We start from the raw sequence: 14,640 nt of genomic DNA, 5'->3' as shown, positions 1-14,640 counted from the left end.
CGGTGCCCTCTATAATACCCACCACCTGGTACCCCAACCTCCCACACCCCCGCCACTTCAAACCCCTCAGATTGTTTTTCAGAGTCCATAGTCTCTCATGGTTCACCTCCCCTTCCAATTTACCCAGATTCCCTACTCCTCTCTAACGCCCCTTGTCCTCCATGCTATTTGTTATGCTCCACAAATAAGTGAAACCATACGATAATTGACTCTCTCTGCTTGACTTATTTCACTCAGCATAATCTCTTCCAGTCCCGTCCATGTTGCTACAAAAGTTGGGTATTCATCAAATTTTAAATGAGTGCTGACCATTTGCTGGGCAGTGTTCTAGATGCTGAGGCTATAGCAGTGAAGAAAATACAAATTATTATCCTGTAGTCCTTATGTTCTAGTTATTTGCATAATGATTTGCTGGTCAGAGCCAATGCTTTTATTTTTTTTAGTTTTTGATTTTTTTAAAAACAATTTATTGATTTGACAGAGAGTGAGAGAAGGAGAGAGAGCACAAGCAAGGGGAGAAACAAAGGGAGAGGGGGAAGTAGGTTCCCTGCTCAGCAGGGAACCTGATGTGGGACTCGATCCCAGGACCCTGGGATCATGACCTGAGCTGAAGGCAGAGGCTTAACCCACTGAGCCACCCAGGTGTCCCTAATTTTTGATTTTTTAAAAAGATTTTATTTATTTGACAGAGAGAGGTCACAAGTAGGCAGAGAGGCAGGCAGAGAGAGGAAGGGAAGCAGGCTCCTTGCTGAGCAGAGAGCCTGATGCGGGGCTCGTTCCCAGGACCCTGGGATCATGACCTGAGCTGAAAGCAGAGGTTTAACCCACTGAGCCACCCAGGTTCCCCAGAGGCACTGCTTTTATTTTTATTTTTATTTATTTATTTATTTTAAACTGAGAAGGCACGATTGCCTTATTTTTTTTTTTTTTTAAGATTTTACTTATTTATTTGACAGACAGAGATCACAAGTAGGCAGAGAGGCAGACAGAGAAAGAGGAGGAAGCAGGCTCCCTGCTGAGCAGAGAGCCTGATGCAGGGCTCGATCCCAGGACCTCGGGATCATGACCCGAGCCAAAGGCAGAGGCTTTAACCCACTGAGCCACACAGGTTCCCCAGAGGCACTGCTTTTAAAGAGGTTGTATACTTTGCAGTTTCCTTGAGAAAAATCCCTCAGGAGTTGCTCCTCAATAGTTCGTTTTGTTTTTCCTTTTTGAGGTCAGAAAGCTTAGTTTTGCTCCTTGATCAAAAAAACAAAAGAAAACAAAAAACAGTGTTTCATTGTGAGGCCCAGACTTGAGCCACGGTCAGCTTGCCGTCCATCCATGCAGAGGCAGTGAGCCCTCAGGCCGAAGGAGCAAACCAGGTTCTCTCAGGCTGACTTGTCTAATTTCAAATATTTAGACAGGCCTTTCAGGGGAGAATGAATTTCCACAAAGGAATTTTCCTAGAAAAGGCATCACTTTAAATTATGCTTATATGCACTAGGCAAGAAATTGTTAAATAGGTAACAGACTTAAAAAAAAAAAATTCTGGACCCGTTGCAGTTAAATGGCAACAGGAATCTTTTGAAGAAGAGTGGTACTGTGTCTTAGCTATAGCAGGGGAAGGCTTTGAAATAGAAATGGGGGAAATGAAGCATCTGAGGGTCAGGGTTTTAAAACCTCTATTGAACTCGTCCTCTTACTGGTTCTCAGCTGGAGAGCTAGTCCTGTTCCACTCAAATCTGTGGAAATAGACGGTCCTGTCCATTATGGAGAAGGCAAACTATGCAGTAGGATAACCTCTTTACAAAGGCAAGTTAAGCAGAGCAACTCCTCTGTTGTTTCAAAACCCTTTTGGGAACGTCCCAGGTGTAATCTGGAACTGGTCTCTTTGCTTGGAGGGCAGGGAGAGACAGAAGTAGGCCACTCCAGCTTGGGAAGTGGCAATTTTCATAAACCGAGGGAATTTAATAGATGAGGCTTGTCCTGGGTGGCAGCACAGCTAATGGATTCCAGCACCCACCTGCCAAATCTGAAAAGTTTATGAAGAGGCCCTAACTGAGCTCAGTCACATGTACCATGCAGTTTTCAACACCGCATCACTGTCTCAAGGCTGTGTCCTTGGAGCACTTTCTGGAGTGGGAAAGGCAAGGGGAACCCACATTCCCAGGACAGGACAAGGAGCCTCCGGGTGCCTCAGTCCAGATCGTGAGGCAAACTATAGGCATGATGTTCCCCAACATTGACACATCAGTCCACGTAGCAAGGATGATGACACGACTGTCCAGGAGGAAACCAAGGATGTCACTCCTGCTGGCACCATGTGATTGGCTCCTTGCGGTGGGGGAGGGTAAAGATGTTTGAGGTCTGGGTGATGTGGGGAATTGTTCTGGAGAGAAAGTGTCAACCCAGTGCAACCAACATGGTGGCTGTGTGGCTAGAGGGGGAGTTGAGTTCAGAATATTCTAGTGAGATTCAGATTGTGAAAAGTTTGAAGAGAGGAAAGAGAGCAAGAAAAAATAGTGACAGTAGTGCCACAGTGGATGCCTTGAACTCAGGAGTCTCATTTATCTTTGTGTTCTTATACAGTGCACAGCAGAAATGCTCGGTTAATATTTGCGGAATTAAAGGCAAGGTGAATAGCAACAGCTAGACTATAGCAAAAGGATCAAGACTGAAATGAACTGCGCTCTTAGGGTGACATGGTGCTTTTACAGCTGGATATTTGGGCATTAGAGTGAATGGCAAGTCCATGCAACATAACTGAGGCGGGGTGGGGGTGGGGAGGGAGAGGAGAGGGAGGGCGCAAGTGCAGGAGGGTGGGGGAGGGAGGGAGGGAGGAGAGAGGCTGACATGTGGATAGAGTTGGAGGATAGAAATAAGTAAAAAAAAAAAAAGTGACAGAGAGGGAAGTTGCACCATCTTATCTTTAATTGATGAGACTTCAAATACATGCATTATTTTAAAAATAAAAAAGTACACTGTGGAAATTTCAGTCCTCCATTGGGCTCAAAGAGCCAAAGTTCTGAAGTGAGCCTGAGAGGGAAGCATGCTCTCTCTTCACATCTGTTTTTCCGTGTCAGTTATTGCCTCTCTTAGTGCGAGTATCTTGCCAATCTTGGGCATTTGTACAGTTTAAAAATACAATTTTTTTCCCCGTGCAACATGGCTCCTACTTTATCTGGTGCTCAAAGCTTAGAAAAGCCAAGTGTGTAGGACTTGTCAAGAGAATGGTAGGGTGGTTTTCAGTATGGCACTGTCCTAATGACCTTTGAGGGTAATTTTGAATATGTGCACTTTTGATCTTACTTCCCAAACTAACACCCCCTGCCCTCAATTTATGATGCAGCTTGCCTGTGGTTCAGAAGTAAAACACTGACTTAATCTCTGTAGTTAGAGTTCTCCTACTAAAAGGTTATCTTCTCTGAGCTCCCAGAGAACCCTGAATTCATCATCTATATATTCGTCTGTGTTTCAAAGAAGATTCTAGGCCCTTGGAGTTGGAGGCCATATTTTATTTATCCTTCTCTTTCAGATATTTAGAACAGTTTGGGGTACATAACAGGTACTTAAGGTATATTTGCTAAATGAATTAGTAAATAATGACTGACTAAAACCAAAATGATGACTCTAATGAGATTTTGTTTTTTTTTTCTTTTAGTAAATTTTCATGTTTAATTTACCCATAGTATGATTGATTTTTCCTAAACAAATCCTTTGTTATTAAGATTTCAAATAAATAGTCCTGTGCTACATTATTATAGAGGAATTAATGATCTAAATCCAGAAAGAGCCGCGTAAATATTTGGTCAAAGTACTGGCTTGCATTCACTAGGCTGAAAAATAAGACCTTGAGGAACAGCTACATAGAAGCCTCCAGGCTAGGGACTCTGTCGCGTTAATGACATTTGAAGAGCAGCAGATTGTTTAAACAGTGCCTATATTGGCTCTGCCTCTCCATAACCTACAGGTTACAACTTTGGGGATGTTTTATAAAAGCTAGAGCTTCGATAGGAATGAAAAGTCAGAGTCCACCTGGCAGAAGGCCCAGGATAGAGAAAACGCTGAATCCTCATTTCTGTCTTCCATGTCTCCAGCCTGGGAGAGTAAAGGTCAATTCAGAGACCACCAGACAAATCCTCTACTGCCCCCTGGGCTGACACTCATGGATAGTATGGTATGGTACGATGTAGTGTAGTATAATATAGTATAGGATCAGTTTTCTTTATACGTTAAGTGGGGACAGGCGATACTCCATCTTCTCTCATGGTTAGTATGTTTATGAAGTTAGGGTTTTGACAAATTAGATACATCAGGTAAAGTGCATTAGCTGTTTTTGTCTTTAGTGTGTCATCTTTCTCAGTATGGTTCATCAACATACCTAGTGGTGAAATGGCAAAAAAAAAAAAAAAAAAAAGTAAAATTAGAGGTGTGGACTGATCTCCTTATTGGAAACGATAAAAATGGGTATAGGTATCCATTAGACACAAGACCAATATGCTAAATTCTTCAGGAAAAGTGGAAAGCAAATAAGAAAAATCTTCAAGGAATTTGGATTTCTTGAGGCATTACATCTAGAATCCATAACAAAATTTCTGCGCTTTATAAAACAAAGTGCTTACAGATCAACACAATGTAGTATGATCCAAGTACATGCATATCAAAAGGCTTCCTACTAAACACCGACTTGGGGTAGGAAAGATGTAGTAAGGAAAGGCCTTGCTGGTCAAGACAGCCGGTAGGTCTTATTTTGAAGAGGTCAAGGGCTTGACTTGGGGAAGAAGGGCAGCATCATTTGGCTAAGGAGGGCATTTCGTGCACACGGGCACCAAGAAGCACGGTCATTGCACGTGGAAGGTGACCAGCAGAAGAGGGTCACTGGAATGGAACACGCTGGGAAATCGTAAGAGATCAGATCCGATAGACATGTCACTGGGAAGACATTCCTCCTGAATTAGATTAACGAGAGATACAAACCTTGAGGTGAATTTCAGGCATTGCTTAGTCATTTGGAAAAATAGAAGAGATTTCCTCAGCCAGAAAGAGCTCTCATTTCTTGTGCCTTAGCCCTCTTCTCTCCTTCCTGACCTTTACGCCATAGTTCCAGTGACTTCATTTCCCAGCCCAATCCGTTCTGATTTTCTTGCCCTTTTCAAAGCCTCTTAATGGTTTTCCCTTACAGCTGCCTTGGGCAGAGACGCCACTTCCCATCACCGGGTTCTGCCAGCCCTCGCGTCTCCTCACGGCAATCACGCGCTGCCTGTAAATACGCCAGCAGATGCCCTGGTTCTTTTGGAACGAAAACATGTCAGAGACAGAACCGTTCTCAACTGCTCCAAAATTGCATTTTCACCTGCTTCTGGGGCGTGCGTTCTTCTTACTTAGGAGGAAATTATTCTGAATGTTGTTTAGAGGCTGTCTGTCCCCAGAACCAGACTTTCCTTTCTTTTGCTTCCTCCCCAGTGATCTCATTCACTGCTCTACCAAGAATTCACCCCCTCATAATCGGAAAGGTTACTGATCTCATCCTGTCTGCTTTCGATACGAGGAGCAGGAGTCACGGGGGCTCAGATGAGACTCCAATGTGGGTTGCTTGCTGGATACGCTAGAATATGCTCGCTCTCTCTGGGATTGTTGGGAATCAGGGCCGTTCTCTTCTCCACAGGATTCTGAGTTGCAGACTCCTCTCTACCTCATTACAGAGCAGGCTGCTGGGGGTGGAAGGGAGCAGAGGATAGAAAATGTGGACCGAGGGGTGCCTGGGTGGCTCAGTGGGTTAAGCGTCTGCCTTCGGCTCAGGTCATGGTCTCAGGGTCCTGGGATCGAGCCCTGCATCGGTCTCTTTGCTCGGTGGGGACCCTGCTTGTCCCTCTGTCTCTGTCTGCCTCTCTGTCTACTTGTGATCTCTCTCTGTCAACTAAATAAATAAAATCTTAAAAAAAAAAAAGAAAAAGAAAAAAGAAAATGTGGACCAGAAGAGCACTGAGCTGCACTCAGGCCTTTGCTGTCTGTTTCTTGTGGCTCTGCTAACTACCTCCAGTCAAGTCCATTCACGCCTGTGAAGCTCATGAATTCTGTAAAATGGGACATTTGGACCACATAATGTGAAAAGGATATTCCAGAACTGAAAAGGCTATGACTTTTTCTCTTCTTAGATAATAAAGCCCCTAGGAAACAGACTTGCAGGAAACATATTTGTCCTGAAAATGTTATTTGCAATTTTCCATAGTGTCCTACAGGTACTTGAAGGAGCAGAAGATCTGGAAAGAGGGGACCTAGGTTCCCAGACAAGGGCACTGAAATTTTCTCTGACTTCTCTTTAACATGCACTCTGTCTTTCCATAGAGTCAAAATTATAAAGAGGAGGCTCACATACTATAGCACAATTTAAAAAGTAAACTGCCATACTGTTATCTAAACATTCTGTTGGAATTGTAGGCTTTACCTGAACACTGGCCTACAGTCATGATCAAGAAAAATTGTACTTTTTAAATATTCTGTGACAAATATTTAAGCCAAGTGGTGTTTTACTCAAGGAGTCGCTGAGTTCATCATAAAAGGGCATTACTGATTATGGCAATTTGGGAAACATTATTTTTAGCTCAGTGGTAATTGTAGATAAACTCTTATGGGAGACCTGACAGAGGGAAGCAAAACAAACCAGTAGTAGGAAAGGGGAAAAAATGATGTAGCTCGATGCTTACTGGGCCCTTCCTGTTTTAGAAATGGGATAAAAACAAAACCTATGTTAGTAAAAGCTTCATTTTAAAGATATGTGTTTTTAATGGGCTTTGCATTATCTCTAAGAAACTACTGGGGAACAAAAATATTAACATCTCCATGACATCCCTACAATTGGTCTCAACTTATCCTCTCAGTGTAGCCAAATATTGTTAGGTATCAGTGTCTGCTCTCTCTATAAATTGGGAATGTGGAACTGATATACTTCTGATAGTTGACGTCAGAAGACAGTTAAAAAACAGGCTAATAACAATTAATGAAAAGAAATGCTGGTGGGGCACCTGGGTGGCTCAGTAGGTTAAGCCTCTGCCTTCAGCTCAGGTCATGATCCCAGGGTCCTGGGATCAAGCCCCGCATCAGGCTCTCTGCTCAGTGGGGAGCCTGCTTCCTCCTTCCTCTCTGCCTATTTGTGATATCTCTGTGTCAAATAAATAAATAAAATCTTAAAAAAAAAAGAAAGAAATGCTGGCAAATAAAATGATTTGCAAACAAGAACAAAAACAAATTTCCAAACAGGTTGGGTTCTGTCCAGCAATAAGTTCTTTGATGTTGATTTGCGTTAAGCCAAATAGCTAGTTACTCCCATCAAGCATTCTCAGTCAGGTAGAACCCGTTGGGTGGCCTTCCCAATGGGACACTGAACCCTTTTCCCAGTGGGACACAAAGAGATGGCAGATGTGTCCTAGCTCTTGTCACCTTAGCTATCTCTTTGTTACTACAATTCGGAAAATTCAGAGAAAATCTCTGGTTATTTTTTTTAAGATTTAAAAAAAAATAAAAGTTATTTCCACACCCAATGTAGGGGCTCAAACTTACAACTGCAGGATCAAGAGTTGCATACTCCACTGACTGAGCCAGGTATTTTAAAATAAGCTATTTGATTAAATTTAAGTCATTTGAAATATTTAATTAACAAATAGTATATATTGATGTCAAGACCAAAAATGTAAACAGTGGAGAGTGAAGGCCTCCTTCCCCATCTGCCCAGGCCCTAGCTCCTCTTTATCCCCAAGTAACTCCTGAGTTCAAACAAACTGGATTGTATGCTTAGACAACTCCCTTTAATGTCCCTTCTAACATGTTTCATCAAGATTTGCTTTCTGATGATGTAAGAGGGAAAAGAGTACTCTCTAAATAGAAAGTATCTTGTCCTGTTGAAAATAAAGGTATTTCTTTATTTTTATAAACAAAGAACAGATCTCTGTGAAAATACTGTCTTCTCAATGTGATCATCCAGAAACAACTGGCTTACCAGGATAATAGGAAATTACTAAAAAGGGGCAGTGAAGTCAATCACTGTAAATGATTTTGTTGTATGTCTGTTATGTTATTGTAATGTTTCATAATCAATTGTAATTAGCATATAATGAAGTCAACTATAGTCATTGGGAATACTGTATATAGTATGAGTCCCCAAAACAAGAGTAGCTGTAGCCATTTCTACTGTGTGGTTTTCAAAATGCACACAGGAAATTATTGATAAGGAATTCCTGGGTAAGGAATAGGGCTGTGTCTTTGGTTTTTTAAAAATGAGAGTCCAAAAGATTTGGGCTGTTAGGGTTCAGTGTGCTACAGACATTTGTAATGTGGGTGATTTGAAGTTCTATAAAAATTATTTCTTGGGCATTTATTTTGAAGCAAGCAACAGGGAATCTAATAGTTTGGTGAGAAAAATAGTCCCAACTCTTTCTAGATGGGCTTCTTGCACAATTCTGGAGAATCCATACCAACTGGACATTGTCTTGTTTTTAGGTAAAAATACATCTTCAAGTTCAAATTCATGAGCTGGAAGGATAGGTTTATTGTCTTTGATGGAGCTACCTGCTGGGGCCTTTCATTCTTAGGAATCATTTGAGAGAGATCCTAAAGATACTTTTTTTTTTTCAAATATATTTATTTTCAGAAAAACATTATTCATTATTTTTTCACCACACCCAGTGCTCCATGCAAGCGGTGCCCTCTATAATACCCACCACCTGGTACCCCAACCTCCCCCCCCGCGAAATCAAATGAAAAACTTGCCCCCTACCTGCTTCTGCCTCAGGCCAAGGGAGTCCGTTTGAATGCCCCCAATCCTTGCTTATTTTCCTTGGAATGTCTCTTTGAATTACTTCTTCCCAAAAATAAATAAAATCACTTATTAGTTTATTTTTGCCTTACTCTGTATATGTTCTTAGATTTTATTTCTCTGTCCTTCTGTATTGTTTCAGGTACTTTTATTGTATAATGTGGTTTTCTTGCTTTTTTAGCTTGTGCAATAATACTTTATATTAGTTAACATTTTTCCTTCATTGTTCTTTGCTATTCTAATTTTTATTTTATTTTTTCCACATTACATTTATTTTTCCTGTTGATTTTTCTTTTGGCTTCTTTGATCTTACCATTTTATATTTCTAGTAGGCTTTCTTAGCTCATGTACTTAGTTACTTTTAATAGTTTCATTGATAATTAAGCAGAAAATAAAAGTAGGGACTTGTTTGTATTGTTCCACCTTTGATGCTGCACTAACAATCTAAAATTATTGTTTTAACTAATTGTCTGTTATATTCAGCCTAACAACTAATCAGACTAGCTCAGCAACTATATGTAGTCTTACATTTTTTTAAAGATTTATTTATTAGAGAGAGTAAGTGAGCGAGCACGGGGAAGGGCAGGGGGAGTTGGAGAGAGAAACTCCAGCAAACTCTGAGCTCAGCATGGACCCTAACCTGGGCTTGACCCAGTGACCCTGAGAACCTGACCTGAGCTGAAATCAAGAGTGGACATTTGACCAACTCCGCCACCTGGAGGTCCCTGTAGTCTGACTTTTTAAGTTCATTTCACAAAAATAACTAGTTGAGGTAGTTGAGCACTTGGAAGTTTAAAAAAAAGAAAATGATGACAACCCAAATTATAATTTTCATTAAGTAATCGTTTTGGTGTATTGTTGTTTGCTTAATACCATTATTCAAACGGAAAAAAAAATTCCAGTTTTGGAAATGTTTCAATATACACAGTCATCTGAATAATTTGAGCCTACTCTAATGATCTATTTCCCTTAAAATAAGCCCTCTCTATGGAACTGTCAGCATGATAAAGCAGGAAAAAATGGTTGCTTTGTTGCCAAAATGATAATATTTAAGAGTTTTCCACAAGATTTAAAAATGGTAACCTTATAGAAAGTCATGGAAACTATGTAGATAAGTTTCTTAATGGAGGTATTGAAGAAAAGTGTATGAACCAATGAAAAAAATAAGGACAGGCTCATGAGTTTGTCTCTACTCTCTCTCTCTCACTATATCTATCTGTCTATCTATCTATATCCAGTAACATTTTAAGAAGAAAAAGGAGAAAGAGGAGGAGGAGGAGGTGAAGGACAAAGGGAAGGATGGAGAAAAGGAAAGAAAGGCAGAAAGAGAAAGGAAAGAGGGAGAGAAGGAAGGAAGGGGGAAAAAAGAGATGGGAGAGAAAGAAAGGGAAAAGCTGGATGTTCTGAACAAAGCAGAGAAAACACAATTATACCAATTACCAATGTCTTCTCATAGCCACCTCCTGCTTTCCAGCTGCTCCTTTAGATAACCTTATTGTTCAGGTACTTTCCCTTAGGTTGGGTATGGCTGATGAGGGACACGATCTTCCTGACCCATCGAGGACTAACCCTTGACCACTGGCAGTTTTCCATGTGATGCTGCTTGGCTTGTTCTTATTTGGGAAGTTATGAAGCTGAAGTTGGGTTTTTAAAACATTTTATTTATTTTTTTAAATTTATTTTCAGCATACAGTATTCATTATTTTTTCACCACACCCAGTGCTCCATGCAATCTGTGCCCTCTCTAATACCCATCACTTGGTACCCCAACCTCCCACCCCCCCGCCACTTCAAACCCCTCAGATTGTTTTTCAGAGTCCACAGTCTCTCATGATTCACCTCCCCTTCCAATTTCTCCCAACTCCCTTCTCCTCTCTAACTCCCCTTGTCTTCCATGCTATTTGTTATGCTCCACAAATAAGTGAAACCATATGATAATTGACTCTCTCTGCTTGACTTATTTCACTCAGCATAATCTCTTCCAGTCCCGTCCATGTTGCTACAAAAGTTGGGTATTCGTCCTTTCTGATAAAGGCATAATACTCCATAGTGTATATAAACCACATCTTCCTTATCCATTCGTCCATTGAAGGGAATCTTGGTTCTTTCCATAGTTTGGCAACAAATTTTTGGATTATTTGTTCCAGCTCTTTGAAGAATACCAATGGAATTTTGATCAGAATGGCATTAAAAGTATAGATTGCTCTAGGCAGTATAGACATTTTAACAATGTTTATTGTTCTGACCCAAGAGCATGGAATGGTCTTCCATCTTTTTGTGTCTTCTTCAGTTTCTTTCATGAGTGTTCTGTAGTTCCTTAAGTACAGATCCTTTACCTCTTTGGTTAGGTTTATTCCCAGGTATCTTATGGTTCTTGGTGCTATAGTAAATGGAATCGATTCTCTAATTTCCCTTTCTGTATTTTCATTGTTAGTGTATAAGAAAGCCACTGATTTCTGCACATTGACTTTGTATCCTGCCACGTTGCTGAATTGCTGTATGAGTTCTAGTAGTTTGGGGGTGGAGTCTTTTGGGTTTTCCATATAAAGAATCATGTCATCTGCGAAGAGAGAGAGTTTGACTTCCTCATTGCCAATTTGGATACCTTTTATTTCTCTTGGTTGTCTGAATGCTGTTGCTAGGACTTCTAATACTATGTTGAACAAGAGTGGTGAGAGTGGGCATCCTTGTCTTGTTCCTGATCTCAACGGGAAGGACACAAGCTTTTTCCCATTGAGGATGGTATTTGCTGTGGGTCTTTCATAGATAGATTTGATGAAGCTCAGGAATGTTCCCTCTATCCCTATACTTTGAAGTGTTTTAATCAGGAACGGATGCTGGATTTTGTCAAATGCTTTTTCGGCATCAATTGAGAGGACCATGTGGTTCTTCTCTCTTCTCATATTAATTTGTTGTATCACATTGATTGATTGCGAATGTTGAACCATCCTTGTAGCCCAGGGATGAATCCCACCTGGTCATGGTAGATAAAACATTTTAACAAGCAAAATCTCCACTGCCTGCCTGTAGAAGACCATTCTTCTTCTCGTGTCTTCTTGCTTCCTTAGCACTGCAATTGTTCCCCCATCCTTTTTATCCATAAGAAGACTCCAGTGTTTTTTCATCATTCTCTTATTTTTTCCCCAGGATCCAGTCAGAAGAGTGAGGGTCTAATTATTATTGTCTAAAGAGTTCTTTCTTACTGAAGGTGACAGAATTAATCTTAGAAATCTGACAAAATGAGTACAGAGTTGCCCATAATTTATGGTGCACTTTAAATCAAAGTACACTCAACATCTAACTATGTATGACTGGTGTGTCTTTCACTCTTATTTTTTGAAGAAGTCGTCCTTGGAACACTGTTTTGTTGGTACCTCTGCTCTTCTTCCTCATCTTCTTAAGAGGAAATAAGATACAGAGCATCTGGTTGCGAGTTAAGTGTAAGCCCCATTCCCCCATCCCAGTTGTGCTAACCAGAACAGAATTTTACATGAAATAATAGACTAAAAAAGTGAAAACCATAGTTTGGTAATTTGCCAGCATGTAAATAAAACAGATGGCTGGGCTGAATGAGTTTAATGAAACTGATTGCTATGTATAATACGATAGAATCTTTATCTCTACCATTCTACGTTGAATGGATTTAAGTAGTTTGTACCTAATTTTAATTTATGTGGCTTTCTTTAAAGAATGTTTAATGAAATATCACTCAAGTGGCGCCTGGGTGGCTCAGTGGGTTAAGCTGCTGCCTTCGGCTCGGGTCATGATCTCAGGGTCCTGGGATCGAGTCCCGCATCGGGCTCTCTGCTCAGCAGGGAGCCTGCTTCCTCCTCTCTCTCTCTGCCTGCCTCTCTGCCTATTTGTGATCTCTCTCTGTCAAATAAATAAATAAAATCTTTAAAAAAAATAAAGAAATATCACTCAATTCCTGGCCCTTTAAAATTATTTTTGCTAAGGCTTTCTCAGATGGTGGCTCTTGGTATAGAAATCAAAGAGCTCCATTGATGAATCGGTTTTCTCATGTTTGCCAGACTGGTCTCTGGTGTCAAAGATGACACTTGCTTGGATATCATTAAATGTTGATGAATAATAGTTTTATATTCATATAGCATTTTTTACTTATAAAATATTTACTTCACTGTGCCAAAATCTTACATAATCAGCAGAGAATGTACTGTCACATTTGACAAGGGAGAAGACAATAATAAGGAAAAGGCTAGAGGTCCCTAGACCCTCATTATTTTTTGAATAAAACTTGGTGTTTCTATGCTAATATCTGCCCCATACTATGGGAGTCCCTTAGAAGTTCCCCAGATTGACTTACTAGGAGAGAGTATCCTATTACAGATGATAACAAAGATGATAGACTCCAACATTGAATAAATAACTTGAAAAGCATTTACTAGCTAAGGAGTAGGCAGTATAAGTCATTCTACAGAGGAGTCTATTTACTTTCCAAAGAACTGTGTATACTTAGATTTACAAACAAAGTTTGAGGCTCTCTAATCTAGTATTCCTGTATATACAAGAACATTCTCAAAAACGTAGCAGATATTCAGCCCATTGAATCTTGAAGCGATAGGGAGGCAATTCTGTCTGAGGCAAACAGATCAAATGGACAACTTTATATGTTAGAAAATTCTTCCTTAGTGAGCTGACACCAGCCTTCCTGTAACTTTGATCTGGTCTCTTTCCTATAGAAGCACACAGAATAAGTTTAAACCATGTTGTAAATGAGCCCTTCAAATATCTCTTAGAGTTTAAAAAAGTCACACTTCATAGGGGTTTTTAACAGTTTTAAAAAATTAATTTATTTTCAGCATAACAGTATTCATTATTTTTTCACCACACCCAGTGCTCCATGCAATCCGTGCCCTCTCTAATACCCACCACCTGGTACCCCAACCTCCCACCCCCCCGCCACTTCAAACCCCTCAGACTGTTTTTCATAGTCTCTTCATAGTCTTTTCATAGTCCATAGTCTCTCATGATTCACCTCCCCTTCCAATATACCCAACTCCCTTCTCCTCTCTAACGCCCCTTGTCCTCCATGCTATTTGTTATGCTCCACAAATAAGTGAAACCAATTGACTCTCTCTGCTTGACTTATTTCACTCAGCATAATCTCTTCCAGTCCCGTCCATGTTGCTACAAAAGTTGGGTATTCATCCTTTCTGATGGAGGCATAATACTCCATAGTGTATATAAACCACATTTTCCTTATCCATTCGTCTGTTGAAGGACATCTTGGTTCTTTCCATAGTTTGGTGACTGTGGCCATTGCTGCTGTAAACGTTGGGGTACAGATGGCCCTTCTTTTCACTACCTCTGTACCTTTGGGGTAAATACCCAGGAGTGCAATTGCAGGTCATAGGGAATTTCTATTTTTAATTTCTTGTGGAATCTCCACACTGTTCTCCAAAGAGGCTGCACCAGCATGCACTCCCACCAACAGTGGAAGAGGGTTCCCCTTTCTCCACATCCCCTCCAACACATGTTATTTCCTGTCTTGTTAATTTTGGCCATTCTAACTGGTATAAAGTGATATCTCAATATGGTTTTAATTTGAATCTCCCTGAGGGCTAGTGATGATGAACATTTTTTCATGTGTCTGATAGCCATTTGTATGTCTTGATTGGAGAAGTGTCTGTTCATATCTTCTGCCCATTTTTTTATATGATTGCCTGTTTTGTGTGTGCTGAGTTTGAGGAGTTCATCATAGATCTTGGATATCAACCTTTTTAACAGTTTTTTTTTTTGAGGTATAATTGGTACACAAAAGAAACTGGGCATATTTCCTAATTTCTTTTTTTTTAATTTTAAAGATTTTTATTTATTTATTTGACAGA

The sequence above is a fragment of the Neovison vison genome, chromosome 10 (genome assembly GCF_020171115.1).
Source record: "Neovison vison isolate M4711 chromosome 10, ASM_NN_V1, whole genome shotgun sequence".
Lineage (NCBI taxonomy): Eukaryota > Metazoa > Chordata > Mammalia > Carnivora > Mustelidae > Neogale > Neogale vison.
Note: the sequence above shows the minus strand (reverse complement) of the source record.